The sequence below is a fragment of the Musca domestica genome, unplaced genomic scaffold, assembly GCF_030504385.1.
Source record: "Musca domestica strain aabys unplaced genomic scaffold, Musca_domestica.polishedcontigs.V.1.1 6, whole genome shotgun sequence".
Lineage (NCBI taxonomy): Eukaryota > Metazoa > Arthropoda > Insecta > Diptera > Muscidae > Musca > Musca domestica.
The window spans coordinates 18,975,492-18,999,017 of record NW_026712363.1 but is presented as its reverse complement, the minus strand read 5'-3'; the positions used below and the strand labels follow the sequence as shown (position 1 = coordinate 18,999,017).

The 23,526-nt window shown below is 36.1% G+C and overlaps 1 protein-coding gene across 1 annotated transcript in view; it reads left to right on the top strand.

Moving 5' to 3' along the window:
* The window catches only part of LOC101895654 (uncharacterized), a 300,444-nt gene that overhangs the window by 176,258 nt on the left and 100,660 nt on the right, over window positions 1-23,526 (top strand). Inside the window, exon 3 of the mRNA XM_059129222.1 lies at window positions 22,744-22,788. The gene's annotated coding sequence lies outside the window, so the exon portion shown is untranslated. The remainder of the gene's footprint in view (window positions 1-22,743; window positions 22,789-23,526) is intronic.

Genomic DNA, 23,526 nt, shown 5'->3' with positions numbered 1-23,526 from the left:
AAGGTACTGTGCCAAATTAGTTCTTTGTGGATTTCGATTTAATATTGTGATTAAATTTACCAAAAACACTTAAATCTGTATGAACATTTATATGGGGCTATAGCAATATGGGACCTAAAATACCATCTGAGTAAAATTTTGTCAGCCTACCTCATTTCGTGATTTCCACAGACCGACTGACGGACGGAAATGGCTCAATCGACATGGAATTTTTATGTGGACAACGAATATATATAGTTTGTGGAGTTTAAAATGTACATATGGAGATATTACTAACAGAATGACAAATTAATATACCCTCCATACTATGGTGGAGGATGTAACCTTTCTAGTCCCGCAATAAGTATTCCCCTAACCACCACTTCACCTCAGTTGGAAACTTCAACAAATCTATTGTTTTATTTCAGATTTTTTTATTAATCCTTCCCCTCCACTTTCCCTAATTAATTGCCTGCGAAAACAAAATTTACAAATTAAAATTTAAAATTAAATTTTATTCCACTCCATTGTTCCAAGGCATAATCCTGCTGCACATAATCACCTATTGTTTGCCGTCAACAAAATCAGGGTGTAAATTTCTAAATCCAGGTTGTTGATAAAACTGCAAAGAGTAGTGGAGATTTTTTTGCCACCGAAAATATTGCAGCTTGCAACATAATGATGTTGCATTTCATGTAATTACTTGCAATGCGGTGCATGGATGGGAGAGGGTGGCGTCACACAATGGCACAGATTTTCGACAGCTGCCGAAACAGAACTGCAGTTTTTATTGTTATACATTAATGCACAATTTTGTAACACACTTATTGGCATACTCGTCAAATTGCTTGGCACATTTTCACATATCTGTGTGTATGTGTGTATAAATATGTGTGCATCATATCTCATCCACTGCCACACCCTTGTTCAATATATGTAGCCACTCTCTGTTGCTTTTACAATGCATTCCATGCCGCATTTACGACGGCCTACCATAAATTTGCACAAGCCAATTGAACACACGTTCACTCACTCACTTCACTCTCGGGCTTCCCTTGCAAAGGGGTGTTTTATTTTTCGAAGGGGAATTTCGTGACGTTTGGTCACTGAGGCAGCATAAATTATGCACAAGTATTGCCATGCGTCCATCCGTCCACTTTTCGCCCAGCTGACCTTTTTTTGTTTTGTTTGTGCCGCAAAATTTATGCGTGTGTACGAGTGTGTGTGCTGCATGACGCAAAATTTCATTGACTTTGTTCAATTTATTCGTCATTCATTCATCAGAGGCAACAGCAACGAAAAAACAACACAAACAATCAACATTCACAGAATAATTGTTGTGAGCGTATCCCTCCTGTACGTTTTTTTCTCTTCACACAAAACATTTGAATTGTTATTGTTACAATTTTGAAGTGGAATTGTACAATTTTTTTTATGTATGCATGCTTGTTATTGTTCATTAAAACACAATAACAACACAAACAATAATAATAGAAATAAGTTATTTTTGTAATACATTTCTTCATTAATTATGTTGTTGTTTTTGTTATTATTTATTTATTTTGGATATATTGAGATGAATACATGACTCTTCCTCTCCATGGAGTGGATATAATAGCCGTGTTTTCAAACTTCAGGGATTTTTTAATCGTAGGAATGAAGATATAAATCGTTAGCGTTGCAGCAAGACTGATATTATAATGGAATGGGTGAAGGTATCAGTCCTTGGTCGACGATACCCCCGGTCCAGTGGTCCCAAACCCTGACAAAAATCAAAAAACCTGATTAACACAAATTTAAACTTTAGCGCTGCAAATATTCTCTTAACATATCAAATATTGATATTCCAACAATATTTTTTATACCCTCCACCATTCTATCTAGTGTTTCTAAGATCCTCAAAGACGCGAATTTCGAGTGATAGTTTTAGGATTTTTTGTACCGATTTGTAAACTTTGTCAAACTCTTCAAAATTCCTAAAATCTAAAAGGAAATCTTTCCCAAAACGTGGACCAAATTCTCAAATTTTGTTTACCAAATAAAAGCACACAGTGAGAACTCCAATTACGAAATTATAGCAAAAAAAAAGGAAAAAATCGGAAATCGGCTAGTGCTGTTTTATGGACTAAAGATGTGTGAAGCCACTATAAATGCACCGGAGTTTATTCAAATTTCGTATTTGTATTTCCTAATGAGTAATACAGCCTATGACAGAAAATTGCGTATGCAGGCCCACGTCTTCGTATAGCCCGCATGCAACAATACCTCCCAATATTCGGTAATATGATGATTTTAGCTGCATTATTTCCCGGAATTGTTTAAAACTTCGTATTTGAAGTTCGTAATGGGTACTACAGCCTATGACAAAAATTGCGTGTGCAGGTCCACGTCTGCGTATAGCCACCATATAACGATACCGGCCAATATTCGGTATTTTGATAATAATAGAAGTATTTCTTCCGATTCTAAGTAGTAGTAGGCGTATTGCTTCATTTTTATTCAGCAAAAAAGTAGAAACCAAGCTCTCTAAATTTTAAAACAGTTGAGTTGAATTTGTGTCGAATTTCGATAAATTTTTGGTTTTGTTGTTTTATGTGCTTGATCGTTGGGCAGAACTGAAAATCTTCTGACCAGAACCAGAGGAAAAGAAAAACGAGTACTCTCTATATAACTGTTCCAGTCGAATAAAAGTAAGTTGGTCTTGCTTGTTTTCGAGTTAGAGTGAAATGCGTTCGAAATCGAGTAATCTTTCAGTTTTTGTCATACTGTTGTGACTTTCAATATATTTTGCTTCTGTACTCATCCTCGCACACACAGAAATTCACTCAACTTCGCTCTTAGAGTAAACTCTCACTCTTTTTCGAGCTTATTTGGTTCTTACATTTTTTCCAGCAGCCGCAACTCTCGAGCACAATCAGTATGCTCTTCATATATTTTTATTCTCTCAACCATAGTATGGAGGGTATATTAAGTTTGCCATTCCGTTTTTAATAACTCGAAATATAAATTTTCAAAACCACGAAGTATATATATTTTTGATCAGCATACGATTTAGCGATGTCCGTCCGCATTAGAATATCATTCTAGCCTCCGAATGGAATGAAGTAGATTGATAAAATTTTACTCAGATATATGATAGTTTCGCAAGGCTTTTGTTATTGAAAATGGGCTATATAGAGATCCACATTTTGGTATAGGCCCCCCAATTTACTTTCTTTCGTATGGCCCCCATACCATACCGGTAACTCCCTACATTCGATATTTTAAAGATTTTTAGCGACATTATTTACCGGAATTTTTTCAAGTTTCGTATGTGAACATCGTAATGGCCTGTGCCAAAAAAATGCATAGGGCTCAATAAAACGGCAACTACAGTCGGAATTTTTATGGTTTTAGCAGTATTGTTCTATGGATTTTTTTTAATTTGAAATTTACTTTCTTTCGTATGGCCCCCATACCATACCGGTAACTCCCTACATTCGATATTTTAAACATTTTTAGCGACATTATTTACCGGAATTTTTTCAAGTTTCGTATGTGAACATCGTAATGGCCTGTGCCAAAAAAATGCATAGGGCTCAATAAAACGGCAACTACAGTCGGAATTTTTATGGTTTTAGCAGTATTGTTCTATGGATTTTTTTAATTTGAAAATTTCTTCTAAATTGTTGATGGTATTCAAAGTTCGGTTCCCAGAGGGTACCTAATAGGCATTACTTTTTGATTACCTGTAATGGAGAGGGTATGTGGTTTCAATTAATAGTAACGCTGGGAGTAGCACCATATTTTTTTCAAAAACAATTAATTGTCTAAAAATTTTCAGAACGGCTGCATTTGAACATATTTTCAAATATTTTAATATCCCAATGCCTGTTCGAACGACCCAACACTTATTACTCTTAAGCATCCTATTCAAAATTATTGATAAACAAGTTAAAAAGCTGTAAGTTCGCCCGGGCCGAACTTTGAATACCCTCCACCATTGGGAAAGAATTTGGAGATAAAATCTTTAAAAAATTTGTTAACATTTTAAAAATACCGAAATATTGGTGTCTATACGACGTGGACCTACATGGGCATTGTTTGTCATAAGTCATTACAATACTCAAATTCGAAACTTGAAATATACGGTGAATAATGTAGCAAAATTCATCATAATTATTCTGCCTCAGTCTGTAGCATTCGTTACGAACTACAAAGAATTTCGGGGGGTATTGTACTTAAACTCGTCTAAATACCGAATACAGGGAGGTGCTGGTATGGGGGTTTACACGAAGACCTGGATCTGCGTACACAATTTTCTGTCACAGACTGTAGTTCCCATTACGAACTCTGAATACGTAATTTAAACAATTCCGGTGAATAATGACGCTAAAATCATCAAAATACCGAATATAGGGAGGTACCGTTATATGGGGGTTATACGAAGACGTGGACTAGCACAGACAGTTTTCTGTCTAAGGCTGTAGTATCCATTTCGACCTTAAAATACCAAATTTGAAACAAATCCTGTTAATATATCCTCAAAATACAGAATATCGGGAGGTACCGTTATATGGGGGCTATGAAAACATCGACCAACATGGCCCATTTACGAACTTAACCTGTCTACTGGAAAAATAAATATGTGTGTAAAATTTTAGCCTTCTATCTCAATTCGTTTGAAAGATATCGTGATTACAACATACAGACAGACGGATATTGCTAAATTAACTTAGAATTTTACGCTGATCAAGAATTTGTTGGGTCTGACATGAGTATTTCGAGGAGTTACAAACGGAAAGACAAAGTTAATATACCCTCCATAGTATGGTGGAGGGTATAAAAACCTGTCGGTGTCTGAATTTTTGTGGCACATTCTTACCCACCAAAATTCTCTCTCCTCCTTTCACATCCGATCTAGATAATCATAAAATTCCACGCTCATTAAAATTTGATGTTATTACTTTGCAAATCGGCCACAACCACATGGCTGATGGCCAACATTTAATGGCCGTCTTCAGCGCAACAAGTTCTCGTTAACAATTTCATCTCGAAATAATTCTAACTGTAAACATAAGTTAAAACAATGCCTTAATTATATACCATTACCATTACAATTTTCCTACTTTTCTAGAACTTTTTCTTTTTGCCGGTGTTTACCAGCCAACACAACACAAATTGTTCTTGGAAAAACAAAGATATTATCCAAGTTTGGACTTAACTGCTTATTTGCACCTGATTAAGCAACCAATAATTATCCCACAAAAGAGCTTAGAAAAAAATCTAAAGTTAAGCACTTGCACGAATGGGTATAATAATCATTGAAACTTATAATGTCGGTTAGGCAGAGGCTGGAAAAACCTCCGAGTTTGAGGAGAGCAAAAGATAAGAGAAATCATATTTACTCTAATTTGCATTAACTTGAATTTCTTGATGGAGTTGATGGCGAATTGAATGGCTGAGTGACTGGTTGTTGGCTGGTGGTGATGTGATGATTATGAGCTGCTCTTTTAACATGGCTCTTGGCCTCCACAATTTGCGGTTTATAGTTTAATTTCACACACACACATATAGCCAAATAATTTTATTTTTTCAGTGTATTGTGGTATTTCAAAGATTCTGAGGGAATTAATGTTCCACCTTTCGCTATTTAAACCACCATCATATTGTGCCCCAGAACTGAAAAAATAACAGTTTCTGGTCGGTAGCACTTAAATCTAAAGTATTAACCGCAAACCCAACTATATGACAGTGGAGTTTGTCAGTTTGTGTGAATACAAAAAAATCGAGTTAAAAAGCAGTGAGTTCGGTCGAGCCGAACTTTGAATACCCTCCACCAATTGAAAAGAAGTTGGAAATTAAAAAAATAAAAATAAAATAATCTGTTAAATTCTGTTAAAATCTTTAAAATACCGAATATAGGAAGTTGCGTTGTTTTGGGTCTATACGAAGACCTGGACCTGCATAGACAATTTTCTCTCACATTCTGTAGCACCCATTATAAAGTTTAAATATGAAATTTGAAACAATTCTGGTGAATAATGTCGCTAAAATCATCAAAATACCGAATTTAGAGAGGTAACGTTATATGTGGGCTATATGAAGACCTGGACCTGCATAGGAAATTTTCCGTTGCAGGCTGTAGTACCCATTAGGAGATTCAAATACAAAATTTAAAACAACCCCGGTGAGTGTTGTACCTAAAATCGTCAAAATACCGAATATAGGGATGTACCGTCATAGGGGGTCTATACGAAGGCGTTGATCTACATAAACAGTTTTTTATCACAGGCTGTAGTACCTATTCCGAAGTGCAAATACGAAATTTGAAACAGTTCCTGTTAATACTATCGCTAAAATCATCATAGTACCGAATTTAGGAAGGTGTCTTTATATGGAGTCTATAGGAAGACCTGGATCTGCATAGGCAATTTTCTGTTACAGGCTGTATTACCCCTTACGAACTCCAAACATGAAATTTGAAACAATTCCAGAGAATAAAGAAGCTAAAATCATGAAAATACCGAATATAGGGACATGAATATGAAAATACCGTTATATGGGGACTATACGAAGACCTGGGCGTGTCTATTTTCCGTCACAGGCTGTAGTACCCATTAAGAACTTCAAATACGAAATTTAAAACAATTCCAGTGAATATTGTACCTAAAATCATCAAAATGCCGAAAATAGGGAGGTTCCGTGGAGGTTCTACGATATCGTGGACCTATACAGACAATTCTTTTCCAGGGTGTAAAGTCCTTAAGAAGAACTTCTTGTGTGGGGTCTTAGACAATGTGATTGAAAAATATGGCTACAATCATCAAAATACCGAATGTCGGGGGTACCGTTATATGGGGGCTATCGTATGATATCGTGGATCTATATAGACAATATTCTTTTTTCAGACAATTTCATTGAATAAAATTGGCTACAATCATAGATGTACCCAATTTTTGGGAAATACCGTTAAATGGGGGCTATATTATATCGTAGACCGATATAGCCCATCTTTCAACTTGACCTGCCAGATGACAAAGGACTGATCTGTACAAAATTTTAGCTATCTATCTTATTTCGTTTTGACGCTAGCATGATTACAAAAGTCCGACAGACGTTCGGATGGAGAGGGCTAAATCGTATTAGAATTTTATGCTGATCAAAAATATATAACCTTGGTTAGGTCTAAAATCGCTATTTCGATGAGTTACAAAATGAAAGACGAATTTAATATACCCTCCATACTATGTAGGGTATATGTGAAGGTTATAAAAAATTTACCACAATAACCGACATCCGTCAACACCATCTCTCTAACTCGACATTCTTAGTCACTTATTTGGGAACATTTCACCAAACTAAGGCCAGTTATAAAATAAAAGTCCAAATCGTAACAAATACCTGTTGGCTGACTAACTTTCAATGTTTTTTTTTTTTTTTTTTGGCTTTAGATTTGGCCTCGTGCTTAATGGGGCCCGGTCGGCCATAATTCGTTGAAGTGAAAAGTATAGAGGAGTAACATGCATACCCATAGCGTGTTCGCCAGAGCTTGTGTGTGTGTGTTTTCACAGAGTTAAGCGTTTTAACGGGAAACTGTAAAAGAATCGTTAAAGATGAAAACTTGTTGAGTGCATGAATTTCAATAGGTTCACGCCTAACTTTTTTACCCCACTCACCTCACCCCACCCCATCACATTGATGTTCAGCCCGATGGTAGTTAGCGGCTGATGTTTACCTTAGCATTGACTACTTTTGGGATTTCGGTTTTGGTTCACGGGAGAGTTTTTGTTTTGTTGTTTTGTTGTTTTCCATAGATGTGAGTCAGTCAGATTGCTCGCCATGTTAAAGTAGTTCATGTTCGATTTTTATGCTATTGTTATTCGCGTTTGTTGTGTTTTCGAATTTTCGCCTTTACCTTTCGCTTATCGGCCATAGAAAATCAAATTATATACCACAATGAAAAAAAGTTGAGGAAAGAAATAGAACATCAAAGTTAGATATAAAACATAAAAATGCTGTTGCTGCTGCTGCTGCTGTGTTATTGCCAAAAGCTATGAAATCAACAAAATATCATGGGAAGTAATGTGAAATAACAAAAAAACAACAAAAAGGTTGGAATTTTACATTGTCGATGCTTATTTTTATGTTCAGCAGTTTTTTTGGGGTGGGTTAGGAGCAATTCTCTGTTAGGCGAGGTTAACATGCAAAAGAAAGTGTTTTCCATAAAAATGCAAAAATCCAAAAACAAAAAAATGTTGAACAAGAAAACAAATTGAATATGTAGTTCACCAAAAAACATGTAATCAATTAAGAATCGAGTTATGAAGTTCAGCCTTAGATATGTTTTCGACAATTTTGAAATCTTCAATGTCAAAAGAAGTACTATTCATTGTTATGACAAGTTTGAAAGTCTAAGCCAACACGACGCATATATTCAAAAATTTGAAACAATTCCGGTGAATGCTGTCGCTGAAATCATCAAAGTTCCGAATATCGGGAGGTAACGTTACATGGGGGCTATACGAAATACAAAATACAAATATTAAAAATGTCGCTAAATCATAAAAATGCCGAATATCGGGGGTACCGTTGTATGGGGGTTATCGTATGATATCGTGGATCTATATAGACAATACTCTTCTAGGTTGTAAAGAACTGAGAAGGAAGTACTTTGCAACCTGGATTTTTAGACAACTTTGAATACCCTAAACCATTTGGAACGAATTAGGAAATTTTCACAAAAGTAATATCCATTAAAAATTCTGTTAAAATATTAAAAATACCGAATATCGGATATACGATATTGTGGATATACGATATTGTGGAACTCTTTTTGTGGAATTTCAGATAATTCCATTGAAAAATGTGGCTTAAATCATCAAAATACAGAATGAAAGGGGGGGGGGGGTACTGTTATATGGGGGCTATACGAGATAATGGACCGATATAGCCCATCTTCGAACTTGACCTGCCTGCAGACCAAAGATAGACCTGTGAAAAATTATAGCGTCCTATCTTAATTCGTTTTAACTGTAGCGTGATTACAACAGACGTACGGGCGGACAGGGTTAAATCGTCTCAATATCATGCTCAGATATTCCGCAGGCCATTTTTGTCATTGACGATTTAGCCCTGTCAGTCAATACAAACTAAGATACCATAAAGTAACGGTACCCATGATATTCGGTATTTTGATGATTGTATCCAAATTTTTCAATGGAATTGTCTAAAAATCCACAAAAGAAGTTCTTTCTAAGTACTTTGTCTATATAGGTCTACGTTGATGTGTAGCCCCCATAATATATATGAGGGGTATACATTAACGGTGCTGATATCAGCGACATCATTCACCGGACTCGTTTCAAATTTCGTATTTGCTGTCCGTAACGGGTACTACATCCTGGGACGGGAAATGGTTATGCAATAGCCCCCATTTAACGGGTATCATTGTTTCAAGTTTCAATTTAGCAGTCACTAACGGGTACTAGAGCCTGTGAAAAAATTGTCTATTGAGGTCCAGGTCTTCGTATAGCTCCCATATAAGGCCACCTCCCTGCATTCGGTATTTTGATGATTTTAGCGAGAATATAGAATAGAACGGTATCATTTTTTACCGCAATTGTTTCAAATCTAGTATTTGAAATTTCTAACAGGTACTGCAGGTCTTCGTATGGCCCCCGTATAACAGTGCATCCCTATATTTGGTATGTTGATGATTTCAGCGACATTATTTACTGGAATTGTTTCAAATTTCGTATTTTCATAATGAGTAATACAGCCTGTGCTCTATGCAGGTCCACGTCTTCGTATAGACCCCAAAATAGCGGCAACTCCCTGAAGTCGGTATTTTTAACATTAACATAATTTTTCAATGGTTGAAGGTATTTAAAGTTCGACCCGGCCGAACTTACTGCTTTTTAACTTGTTTTAAATTTTTTAATTGTTATAAATTGCTTAAATTCGGACCTACATCGCATCGAAAAATTGCAGACTTTGAGCAGACGATTTGGGCGTCATACATTTTGTTCGCTGGGCAGCTACATTATGCCTTGAGGTTACAACTTAATTTATGTCCCGAATATTATAAGGGTTGTGAAAAACTGACAAACTTAAAATAACTTAACATACCTTCAGTGACTTGATCGGTGTTGTACACCAGGCTACCCCAATCGGAGGCTAAAATTTGCATACGACAGAATAGACGGCAACAACTCCGTGATGCAATCCCAGTTCGATTAGCGTGTAAAAGTGGCTTCTGAGCTCGAAGCTGGTCCACACCCTTAATGCAACTTAACATACCCGCAACGATGTTTTTATCTATGAACTATATTTAAAAATGCCAGTGCAGTCTTCGTCATAAACACGTCTATCCCATCTATTTGCGTCCAATCGTAGATCGACCTACGGGAATGGGCTCGATGGGGTCCATCTGCCTACGGAAGACAAGAGGAGAGTATTTTTCATTCCCACAACCTTAGCCCTTCTATCTGGTGACACAAAATGTCAAACCAGATGGGGAAGGCATAATCGACGTTATGTCAAATGCCTTGCCTGTAAATTAAGAGCCTAACATCTTGGGAAAGAGTATACCTCAACCTCTGTATTCACTGTATTCAAAGTACAGACCTTTGACTCTTGACAGGATATAGTCTATATAACAGAAACCTGCTTCGACTATATATGCAGAACCGGCTAAAACCTCTTAAAATTAGGGTGTACTAAGCCCCGCCAATCAAGGAATGCTTTAGCACCACATTTCCCTATATTCAACTTGAGGCGCAGTCCAAGGTAGTATCGATGGTGTGCTTGGAGGTACTCTTTAGCGCGTCTATTGACTGACCCTGCAAGGGGACGGGAAAAGGCTAATTGGAAATCATTGGCATAGGTCAGGAGGAGAACGCCAGAGGGAGGAGCCAGGATGTCTCCGGAAAATATGTTGGATAACATCGGGCCAAGGAGGGAACCTTGAAAAACCCCTGCTACCACCGGGTGGAAGCCAGAGAGTCGCTCAACCACTTTAGTCCTAAGGAATCGATCGCTAAAGAAAATAACAACCATTCTACAGGATTAATTATCAAAGCCAAACGACTCGAATTTATATAAAATTCTATTGTGCCAGATGGAGTCAATAGTCAAAAATGGATATGTAGGGATATGGATTTCGTGTCGAAGCCTTGATCAACATGGCTACTAAAAGCCGTTAAGGAATGGGTCGCGGAGAGATCTAAAACCAAACTGACAAACCCATGGAATTTTTTTTTTTTCATCTACGATTCATCTAATTCTCACCATAATCAAGGATTCGAATAACTTTCCTCAAGGGGATAGAAGGAAAATAGACTGTTATTGCCACAATGAGAGCGATCAGAACCCCGCCTCAGTATGAGCACAATATTGGCTTACATCCAAGCCTTAGGATAGTACCATCCTCCCAAAGAGAGATGTTGTTCACAGAGGAGCCATTAGCTGTGAATGACGATAGAATAGGAGAATGGTCTCCGATCGAAAGCTATCTTTGACTAAAACTGCAGTGCACCCTCCTGGTCCTGTCAGTCAATCTTGCCTAAAGACTTTAAACCAATGGCAAGAATTCGTATGGCTAGGAGAGAGCAAAATTTATGCCAGAAGAATAATGTCTGGCTGATGTTGTAGGACAAACATTTGCAAGACGTGACTCTTAGTTTTAGAAACTAAGGAGGCTGAGAACAATTTAGATCAATAGGACAATGTAGCCCATAAGGGCCCAACTAGCTTCCGCGTCAACGCCAAATTTCGTTTTTAATAGTTAACTCAGACTACAACCATTTTGTTTTAGACCCTAAACTCTCTCCAACTTTCCTATCCAATCTATCAAAATCCATGCAACTTCCGATTTATTTCTTGGAATAGAATTTAAATCTATAAACAGAAAAAGGTAACTTCGTCTTTTCATATCGATTCACACTTTAAACTCCAATTATAGTTGTTTCCTCCATTTACCGGAGAATGACAACCCAAACAAACAGCCAACCATCCAACTAACCAACCTCTTGAAAGATTGACAGTTAAAGTAAACCCTCAAGTAGTAGCTCAAGTTTACTACTTCCTCAGTGTCTGTCTGTCTCTCTGTCCGCCTCAAAACTCAATCAGACTCACACTCTTCGCCAAGCGAACAAAGGAATCCCTTGCCGCCCGATATGCCGTTAAAATAAAATGCGCAGGGAATATGCTCTGCTCTGTCTGCGTACCATGAGAACTGGCTGGATGGCTGGCGAGTTGACTGACTGACTGCCTGTGTGGAATGGTTGGTTGTTCGCTCAGAAGAAATGTCTGCTTTGGTATTGCCATCATGCTCCCGTGTGAGTAGTGAGTTTAATCGTGTGTGACGCGTTGTCTGTAATCAATCTATCATCATCATCACGTGTGTGATTTTAAATGGCAAGCCTGAAAGATGCTGAATGGCAATGTATGGTAAGAAGGTAGACATGGCAGTCAGGCAGGCAGAGAGGTAACGTAGCATCGCATAAATATGCGTATTGCGTTGATTTTTTTTATTTAAAGCAGGTTTTTATTATGATTAAGTATCCGTTTGCCTTACATTGAGTTTTTTTCAATTTGCGCAGTAAGTGGTGATATTAGGAAGGAGATGGGGTGGAAAAGAAGTTACGTGTGAGAAAAAGTTGGTTTATTTCAATTGGGATTTTTTCGGGGTGAAAGATTTTACGAAAAATCCTTGAATTGCTATTGCTCAAAAAATCCAAGTTTGGAAATTAGAAAGAAAAATCCTCAATCAAAAATCCCGTTGATCCTCCAACAAATTATCATTAAAAACAAATTAAATAGTATCGGCAGAATCTACTTTGAGTTATTATTATTATTATTATTATTATTATTATTATTATTATTATTATTATTATTATTATTACAAGTTTGGAAATTGGAAAGAAAAATCCTCAATCAAAAATGCCGTTCATCTTCAACAAATTATGATTAAAAACAAATTAAATAGTATCGGCAGAATCTACTTTGAGTTATTATTATTATTATTATTATTATTATTATTATTATTATTATTATTATTATTATTGTTGTTATTATTATTATTATTATTATTATTATTATTGTTGTTATTATTATTATTATTTTTATTATTATTATTATTTTTATTATTATTATTATTATTATTGTTGTTATTATTATTATTGTTGTTATTATTATTATTGTTGTTATTATTATTATTGTTGTTATTATTATTATTATTTTTATTATTATTATTATTATTATTATTATTATTATTATTATTATTATTATTATTATTATTATTATTATTATTATTATTATTATTATTATTATTATTATTATTATTATTATTATTATTATTATTATTATTATTATTATTATTATTATTATTATTATTATTATTATTATTATTATTATTATTATTATTATTATTATTATTATTATTAACTGTTGACCCTTTATGGCTTTATGGGGGAGGTTCCAAAACATTGGCCAATATGGTTCAATTCGAATCTGATGTTAGTCTGAACTAAATATTAAATATTTGGACAATTTTTTCTACTTCCTATGCTTTATATGAGGTATGTGCAAATTTTTGGAATATGTGGAAATATGCGTGAGGTGCCAAAAGTAGTGGACCGAAATAATCCACTTCATCTAATACAGAAAAAAAATATTGGCATGTACGGAATTTAAAGGAAATCGAACATTTATATCCAATTTTATACGAAATCATAAATTCCGATAAATTAGATATTCATATCAGATTTCAGATTAAGAGAAATATTTAGAGATAGCAAGTTGTATGGAATCGCAGACTTGTTTCGCAAATATATATATATATTGGACATTTTGTCCCTTCGTGGGTGAGGTACCACAAGGGGTTGGCAGATATCTGTCATCTTCACAACAGATTTTGCGTTAGCAAAAATATTTGGATGCGTGAAATTTGAAGAGAGTTGGAGAGAGCGTTTTGTTTATCAAAATTTTGAACCCTTTGTGGAGTAGGTACCAGAAGAAGTAGACCGATATATCCCATATTCATAGCAGATCTTGTATTTGTACAAAATAATGGCATGTGTGAAATTTGAAGTGCACCTGTTGCTTATTTCGGATTTTATGATCGTTCTGGTTTTACAAAATGTTGACCCTTTGTGGGGGAGGTACAAGAAGAAATTATCCGAACTCTTTCATCTTTATAACAGATCTTGTGTTGATGGAAATATTGCGATGTTAATTTCGCTTTTTATGATTTTCTTTGATATTCAAAATGTTGACCCTTTTGTGGTGGAGGTACCAGAAGAAGTGGACCGATACATTTCATATTCACTGCAGATCTTGTGTTAGTAGAATATAATAATTGGATCTGTGAAATATGAAAAGATTCGGATGCTTTTTGTCGGATTTTATAATCGTTTGGGTTATTCAAAAGTTTTGACCCTTTGTGGGGGAGGTACCAGAAGAAGTGGTCCGACCTCTAACATCTTTATAACAGATCTTGTGTTGATAGAAATATTGAGATGGGCCAAGTCTGAATGGAATCGCGTTTTATGAACTTCATGGATATTCAAAACTTTGACCCTTTGTGGGGAGGTACCAGAAGAAGTGGACCGTTATTGCCCATCTTCATACCGCACCTTTGGTTTATAAAAATATTGTGATGTATGTAATTTGAAGCCAATCGGTCTCTTATGAAAGTGAACCGATATTGTCTATATTCGCACCCGACCTGGAACTGATGCAAATTTTAGGATTTGCAAAGTTGGAACAAAATCGGATTCTCTTTCTGTGCAGTAAAATATTTTTTTTTCGAAAATTTCGAACTTTTGGCGGGGAGGTAGCAAAAGAAGTGAACAGATTTTGCCCATCTCAAAACTCGACCTATGTTTGATAATGGACCAAATCGGATACTCCCTTCGAGAATTATCCTACGGATTTTATAATCTTTTTTGTTATTAAAAACGTTGACCCTTTGTGGTGGAGGTCCCAGAAGGAATGGTCCGATTTCTTCATTTTTAGAACAGTTCTTGTGCTGATAGAAATATCGAGATGTGTCAAGTCTGAATGGAATCGAATGTAAATTTCGCGTTTTATGAGCTTCATGGATGTTCTAATTTTTGACCCTTTGTGGGGTATGTAATTTGTGGAATGAGCCGATATTGTTCTTTATAACTCATATAAAATACAAAATAAAAGTCCGAATGTCGTCAAATTCCGCACATGTTAATATTTCTACCAACGTCAAATATGGTATGAAGCATATATAGGACGAACCTCTCCCGTTGGTACCTCCTTCACAACGGAACAACAACATAACCATGGAGTTCATAAATCGCGAAATAAAGTCGACCACCGTTTGACAGGATACCAAATTTAGCCTTACAATTGGATGGATTTGACGAGTACCTCGGTTTGTTGTAAAACGATCCACTACTTGTGTAAAAAATGTCGTTTAAGGTTTTTAAAACATCCAGGATTATATATTAAAATCTAATTGCAAACCTCCACATTCGGCAGTTTTTCTCGAACTCCTAGTTATACTAGAGAATATCCTTTAAAATGTTATAGTTGACATTTTCATCGATTGTTCATTCATAAGCCCATTTGAACAAACTTTCCCTTTGGTTTCTCATAATTAATTTTTATCCTTCTCAGGCAGGTTAGATTTCTCAGTGTGAAACATACAAGCTGTTGTTAAACCAAAAATACCAGTTTTATGATTTCACCCCTGATATGCTCCGTATCTTTGCAACCTACTCTTATTTATCCCCAGGTTAAGTTGTGCTAAATTTTTATTTTCTTATTCTCGATACTCCCATTGTAACACAAATTAAATGTGCACAACATCACAAGTGGTGTGCAAAGTCAAACAAATCCAACAGCTGCCGTTCGATGAGGATCAGGAGATTCCACAGTTGAGATGGTTAATATCTGGATAGTTGTAACTTTTTTAATGGCTTCCCAAACAGCAACAACATCGTAAAGATCATCCTTCGAGCGGGCCATATGTTGTACCAACAACAGTTTGCCACTTTTTTTCTTGTATGCGGTATTCTTGTAATTTAATATAACAACAAGAACAACAAAAACAACGATTTCGCAAAACACAGAAGACGAAAAACAACAACAAAGCCTTAACTAACATTGGCAATTTTCTTTAAGATAGCCAAGTGGCTATGGCCCTGGCCATGTTATTTACTCTGCTCATAATGATCATCATGATCTGGCCATAATGATGATCTCCATTTAATGATGGGGTCCTTGTAGAAAAAAAACCTTAAACTCTTTATTGCATTATTACCCCTTTGTCCATTGTTCCGTACACATGGCTGCCAATATAAAACAGACCACAAGCAAGCTCCAGTAATACTCACAAACAACAACAACAACATCCATTCAATGAGTTGCCACCACTACAACCATCATCATCAGCAACATCGAAGCAGACAGATGCTTCTGTGAGCCATTTATTCATCCATCCATCGTCAATAAATATCATAATTTCCAAGCAATACTTTGAAGTTCAGCAATTTTTTACTTTGCGATTCAACCTTACAAACATATCAAAATTTAAAAACTAAAGCAAAAAAGTCTCCCAACAATCAGCAAAGGGGGAGACTGATCATCATCATGTTGTGGTATGAAGAATGTTTTACAACAAAGAAACCAGCAACAACAAATAATAACCCATGTGGAGATTTTTTTCTTATTTCCTATAAATATAGCCGATCTCTTTCAATTATGTTGCAGATCATTATACCCTACACCACATAGTGGTAAGGGTATTATGTCTTTGTGCATTTGTTTGTAACATGGAGAAGGAAACGAGATAGACCCATAGTTACTTTTGAGAACCTTCATAGAATCACTTTCTGAGTCGATTTATGCATGTCAGTCCGTCTGTCCGTCCGTCCGTCCGTCCGTCCGTCCGTCTGTCCATGTATTCTTGTGAACAAAATGCAGGTCGCATTTATTATCCGATTGAGATGAAATTTTCCAAACAATATTTTTTTGGCCCAAGGACGAACCCTATTGAAATTGGTGAGAATCGGATCAAATTTAGATATAGCTCCCATATATATCTTCATCCGATTTCGGGTTAAATGTGCACCAAATGGCCAATATCAGCCCAAATGGCCCGAATTTTGGCACATGTGACCGAGATTAGCCTTAAAGCAAATACAACAAATTTGGAGAAAATCGGTTCAGAAACAGCTATAGCTCCCATATATATCTTCATCCGATTTCGGGTTAAATGTGCACCAAATGTCCACTATCAGTCCAAATTACCTGAATTTTGGCACACCCAACCGAGTTCGGCCTAGAAGCAAGTATATCAAATTTGGAGAAAATCGGTTCAGATATAGCTATAGCTCCCATATATATCTTTCATCCGATTTGGTGTTTAACCCTCTCACATTCGTAATATGCACTCCACAAGAATGATATTTGGTACCAGGTATTAGATGGAGCACAGAAATAGCTGTTTTAAATTTTATCGAAATCGGTTCAGATTTGGATATAGCTCCCATATATATCTTCATCCGATTTCGGGTTAATTGACCACCAAATGGCCAATATCAGCCCAAATGACCCGAATTTTGGCACATGTGACCGAGATTAGCCTTAAAGCAAATACAACAAATTTGGAGAAAATTGGTTCAGAAACAGCTATAGCTCCCATATATATATTCATCCGATTTCGGGTTAATTGTGCACCAAATGGCCGATATAAATCCAAATGGACTGAATTTTGCCACACCCAATTGACTTCGGCCTAGAAGCAAGTATATTAAATTTGGAGAAAATCGGTTCAGATATAGCTATAGCTTCCATATATATCTTTCATCCGATTTGGTGTTTAAGCCTCTCACATTCGTAATATGCACTCCACAAGAATGATATTTGGTACCAGATATAAGATACAGCCCAGAAATAGCTGTTTGTAATTTTATCGAAATCGGTTCAGATTTGGATATAGCTCCCACATATATCTTCATCCGATTTCGGGTTAATTGGGCACCAAATGGCCGATATAAGTCCAAATGGACTGAATTTTAGTACATCGGACCAAATTCACCCTAGAAGCAAGTATATCAAATTTAGTGAAAATCGGTTCAGATATAGATATAGCAACCATATATATGTTTCATCCGATTTAGAGTTTTAGTCCCATACATTCGTAATATTCACTCCACAACCGTGATATTTGGTACCAGGTATTAGATGGAGCACAGGAATAGCTGCTTTAAATTTTATCGAAATCGGTTCAGATTTGGATATAGCTCTCATATATATCTTCATCCGATTTCGGGTTAAATGTGCACTAAATGGTCAATATCAGCCCAAATCACCAGTCTAGAAGATAATACGTAAAATTTGGAGAAACCCGGTTCAGAGATAGCTATAGTTCGTAAAATGCACAATAGAATTAGATAGATTTTGATTTTGTACCAAATATCTCATAGAGCTCTGAAATGCCCTGTATAAACCTTTTTACGAGAGCTCTACTAAATATGCATAGTGGTGTAGGGTATCATATAGTCGGCCCCGCCCGACTTTTGAGCTTTCCTTACTGGTTTTTATTCTGCCAACAATAACAACAAACACACCAACAATATTTTTTTGTTGTATTGCACTGTGTTAAGCTTAAATCAAAGCCTCCCCATAATTACAGAAGTCGTGAAATGAAATCCAAAGCAATGGAAAAAAGTGAAAGAAGACGAGAAAGGAGATTGAAACTGAAAAACTAAATGAATATCGTAAATAATTGAAGTCAACGTTTGTAGTCATGGGGTGATATTGGACATCAAAAAAATGGCGCTATAACTTAAAAAATCCGAATTTCTGGTGTATCAGTTATATGGATCTATACGAAAACGTGGACCTCTACAACCAATTATCTGATATCTCTAAAATCATAAAAAACCGAATTCCGTTGTATGGAGGCTATACGAAGACGCCGACCCCAAAAGTGAGTAATCTGCTAGAGAAAACGGCGGCTATTACGATCTCTAAATACAAAGTTTGAGATAAATACGTGGAAATGAAAAATTCATCAAAATAGCGAATAATTGGCGGAATCCTAATACAGGGCCTTCATTAAAGCGTGGATCTGTTCAGGAAATTTTCTATCATAGCAAGAAGTACAGATTACGAACTCCAAATACCAAATTTGAAATAATTTCTGTGAAAAGTGTGTCCGAGTTATATGGGGACAATACTTATACTTGGACCTATATAGACTGTTCTATGCAAGGATGTCATCTACATACCTGGAACACAAACTGCCAAGAGACCATGAATCTGCCGGCACGTTAACATACTGAAATTTGGGCCTATATAGTCAATATTCAATACCAAAAATCCGGGGGACCTTATACACATCTGAGTAAAATTTTTTCAGGCTACTTCATATCGTTTGGAAGCTAGAGAGATTTTCACAGACGGACAAATAGACAACGAGACGGACAATAAATCGACATAGAATTTTATGCTGATCTGGAACATAAATATTTTGTAGGGTTCAAAATGTATATTTTGAGGTTTTGCAAACGGAACAACATATTTATGGTGGAGGGTAAGTTCCTTCCAAATGTTGGAGGATATTACAAGTTACTAAGTTACTTTTTTACTTGTTTAGCTAACAACTCCCTTTAAAGGGGATCAAAAAATTGTCAAAAAATTCTATTACAGAAATTTTCTATATACAGGGTGAGATAAAAAAAAACTGCAACAAAGTCAAACGCCATCATTTTTAAATGTTATTGAGCATCAAATTTCAGAATTGGTCACCTTTGGCACGAATTATGGCCTTCAAACGGCCAATAAAACCTTCACACGCTACCCAAATGTTGCTGTGCGGTATTTTGGCCCATTCCCGGCGAAGCGCTTACTTGAGGTGATCGACACCTTGTTATTATTTAGTGCCAACCTTGCTTTCCAAAATACTCCAGACACAATAGGCCAACGGATTGGTATACAGAGATTTTGGTGGCCATTGTGCGCTGGAAATGAAGCGAGGAACGTTATTTTGTAACCATTCTTGAGTGGCGCATGCTGGGTGCGGTGGTGCTGAGTCTTGTTGGAAAGTTCAAAGTCTGCTGCCAAAATGTTTGAGTGCCTAAGGCTTTAATACACCTTCCACAATATTTTCGCGATAATATTCGGCATTTATTCTGATGCCACGGTCGACTAATACGAGCGGAGAGCGACCATCGGCAGTTATGGCGGCCCACACCATAACCATGGCCGGCGTTTGAGTTCTGGTGTCCAACCGAAGGTGCACATTTTCAGCTGACCTCTTTGGCAAGTAAACACGATCATTTTGTTTCTTTACAAACTGCTGGACAACGAATGTTTTCTCTTGGAGAAAACCAAATTCGGCAGTTCACCACTTTCGGCCAAGCGAAGCAACTCTTTGGCTCTTTCGAGTCTATTTTTTTTTCTGTTGCGGTGTAAGTTCTAGGATTTTTGGAATTTCAATGGCTTTACCGCGAGCCCATTTTTCAGTATTTGCCGAATGGAATATTGCGATATATTCAGCTCACGAGCCATTTTTTGGCCACTGCGACGCGGTTTTCAGTCAAGTCGCTTCTTTACTTTTCGAAACACTTCTGCTGATGCTGCTGTTTTCTTCCGTCCACTTCCATCGGGCTACGCTACCAGTATCACGGTAACGAGCGATGGTAAGAGACACAAAAGATTTATTCGCATTTAAATGCTGGAGTGCTCTAACGATAGCCACTTGTGGTTTTCCAGTCAAATATAAAGAAATCACACTATCACGCTTCAATTCCATGACGAATAACATTTTTTTTTTTTGAAAATTCTCACCAAAATGTTTTTGTACGCTTGTAAACAATATAATGAGCTGTCACTGGAATAATTTTAACAGCTGTCGGACAAGTGGCTTAGAAATGACATCAGTCTGAAGTTGGTTGCAGATTTTTCATCTCACCCTGTATATATGAGAACACGTTCTGGTACCTCACCCACAAAGGGTCACAATACATTTATCTGTCATAACTTGCGAAACAAGTCGGTGATTCCTTACAAATGTTAATATCAAAATATTTCTCTCAACCAGAAACCTGATTTTCCTTTTCGTATTAAATTGGATATAAATGTTCGATTTTCGTGTAATTTTGCCCATACCAATATTTTTATCGGTATTAGATGAGGTATGAAAATGGAATATTTCGGTCGAATATATCTGGTAACTCACGCACATGTTAACATTTTCTAAAAATTATCACATATCTTATGTAAAGGAAGTGAAGGAAATAACCAATATAGTCCCCGCCGGCAATATTTATATCATATTTCTTAGGGTCCGGAATGGACAATATTGGCCCATTCTTGCGAAAACTACTCCAAAGTGGGTCAACAATTTAAATAATCAGAAAAGAAGTCCAAATATATTTTAATAATCGAACATTGGCTGTCGGCAAATCCCACTAATATTTATACCCTACACCACATAGTGGTAAGGGTATTATGTCTTTGTGCATTTGTTTGTAACATGGAGAAGGAAACGAGATAGACCCATAGTTACTTTTGAGAACCTTCATAGAATCACTTTCTGAGTCGATTTATGTCCGTCCGTCCGTCCGTCCGTCTGTCCATGTATTCTTGTGAACAAAATGCAGGTCGCATTTATTATCCGATTGAGATGAAATTTTCCAAACAATATTTTTTTGGCCCAAGGACGAACCCTATTGAAATTGGTGAGAATCGGATCAAATTTAGATATAGCTCCCATATATATCTTCATCCGATTTCGGTTTAAATGTGCACCAAATGTCCACTATCAGTCCAAATTACCTGAATTTTGGCACTCCCAACCGAGTTTGGCCTAGAAGCAAGTATATCAAATTTGGAGAAAATCGGTTCAGATATAGCTATAGCTCCCATATATATCTTTCATCCGATTTGATCTTTAAGTCCCTCACATTCCTACTATGCACTCCACAACCGTGATATTTGGTACCAGGTATTAGATGGAGCACAGGAATAGCTGTTTTAAATTTTATCGAAATCGGTTCAGATTTGGATATAGCTCCCATATATATCTTCATCCGATTTCGGGTTAAATGTGCACTAAATGGTCAATATCAGCCCAAATCACCTGAATTTTCGTACATAAGACCGCATTCAGTCTAGAAGCTAATACGTAAAATTTGGAGAAACCCGGTTCAGAGATAGCTATAGTTCGTAAAATGCACGATAGAATTAGATAGATTTTGATTTTGTACCAAATATCTCATAGAGCTCTAAAATGCCCTGTATAAACCTTTTTACGAGAGCTCTACTAAGTATGCATAGTGGTGTAGGGTATCATATAGTCGGCCCCGCCCGACTTTTGAGCTTTCCTTACTGGTTTTAAATTTGTTTAATCCCCTGTTAGGATTATCCAAAAATTGGCCTTTTAAGATTAATTCGTTCAAAATTACACGCCTCAAGCTCAGGTAATTCTTTGGAAAATCGCTTAAGTTTCTCATTCGAACTCAGAAATTCTAAATACGTAAATTTTCTAACCCATAAAATCAATTTTTTTAAAATATTTTTTAATAGTTTTCCTACAAATTCAGCATATCGAAATAAACTCCGACTCTTAACCCTTATTCCGGACATTAACACCGATCTCTTCTCCGATAGAATTTTAATAAGTAAACTTCAAATAAATTCGTGCAATTTTGTAAACCTTTTTTATAATTTTAACACAACTAAATTTATTTTTAATTAGATTTTGTAACACATTCTATTTTCCGTCTTTTGCAGTTGTTGGACCACTAAATTATAATTTCGTCTGCCTGCCTGTAAGAGGTAAGTTCTATGCCAAAAGCAACAAATATTTTTACCCCAAATTTATTTCAGCTATTTCCTATAGTAAACAATTCCTTTTTTCCCTCTTACAAACATTTCAATAATTTCCGCTGCTAATTACCGCCTGGTATGTGCCGAATTATTTGTTCGTTAAGGAATTGTTTCGAAGCGAAACATTGCAAAAAATTGCGCTGCTCTTTTCTTTATTGTTGCCCAATGCAATTTTGAGAAGAATTCGTTGCGGTGCTTTTTTTGTATTTTATTATTTCAAATAAAATGAAAAAAGACATTCATGCCCAACAACAAAATCATCTTCCCGAAGACCACAACCAATTCAAAGTCATGATCACTTAAAAGAGAAGAGTTGATTTGAAATAATTCCTCATCTTGTGCTCGCCACATGTAACAGAAAAAGAAACGAATGGTCTTCTTTTTGATTGCTTCTTTTTTGGTTTTCTGTTTAACTCTGGCTATGCCATTGCAAATCTACAGCTCAATGGCAAGACATCAGCTTAAGTGTAGTTAAGGCGGATGTTGGAGTTGATTTTTGTTTGGTCGAACGAGATGTTTGCCGATTTTCAAGTATTACTTGAGTTGTGTTGCATTACTTGAGATTATTGCCGCCGCCGAGATTTTTGACAGGATGGTATTTGGTATATATGCATTGTAAATAAGTGGATGGATTAATGGATTAACACACTGGAGAAAAGAAGAAATTAATTTATTTATTTATTAATT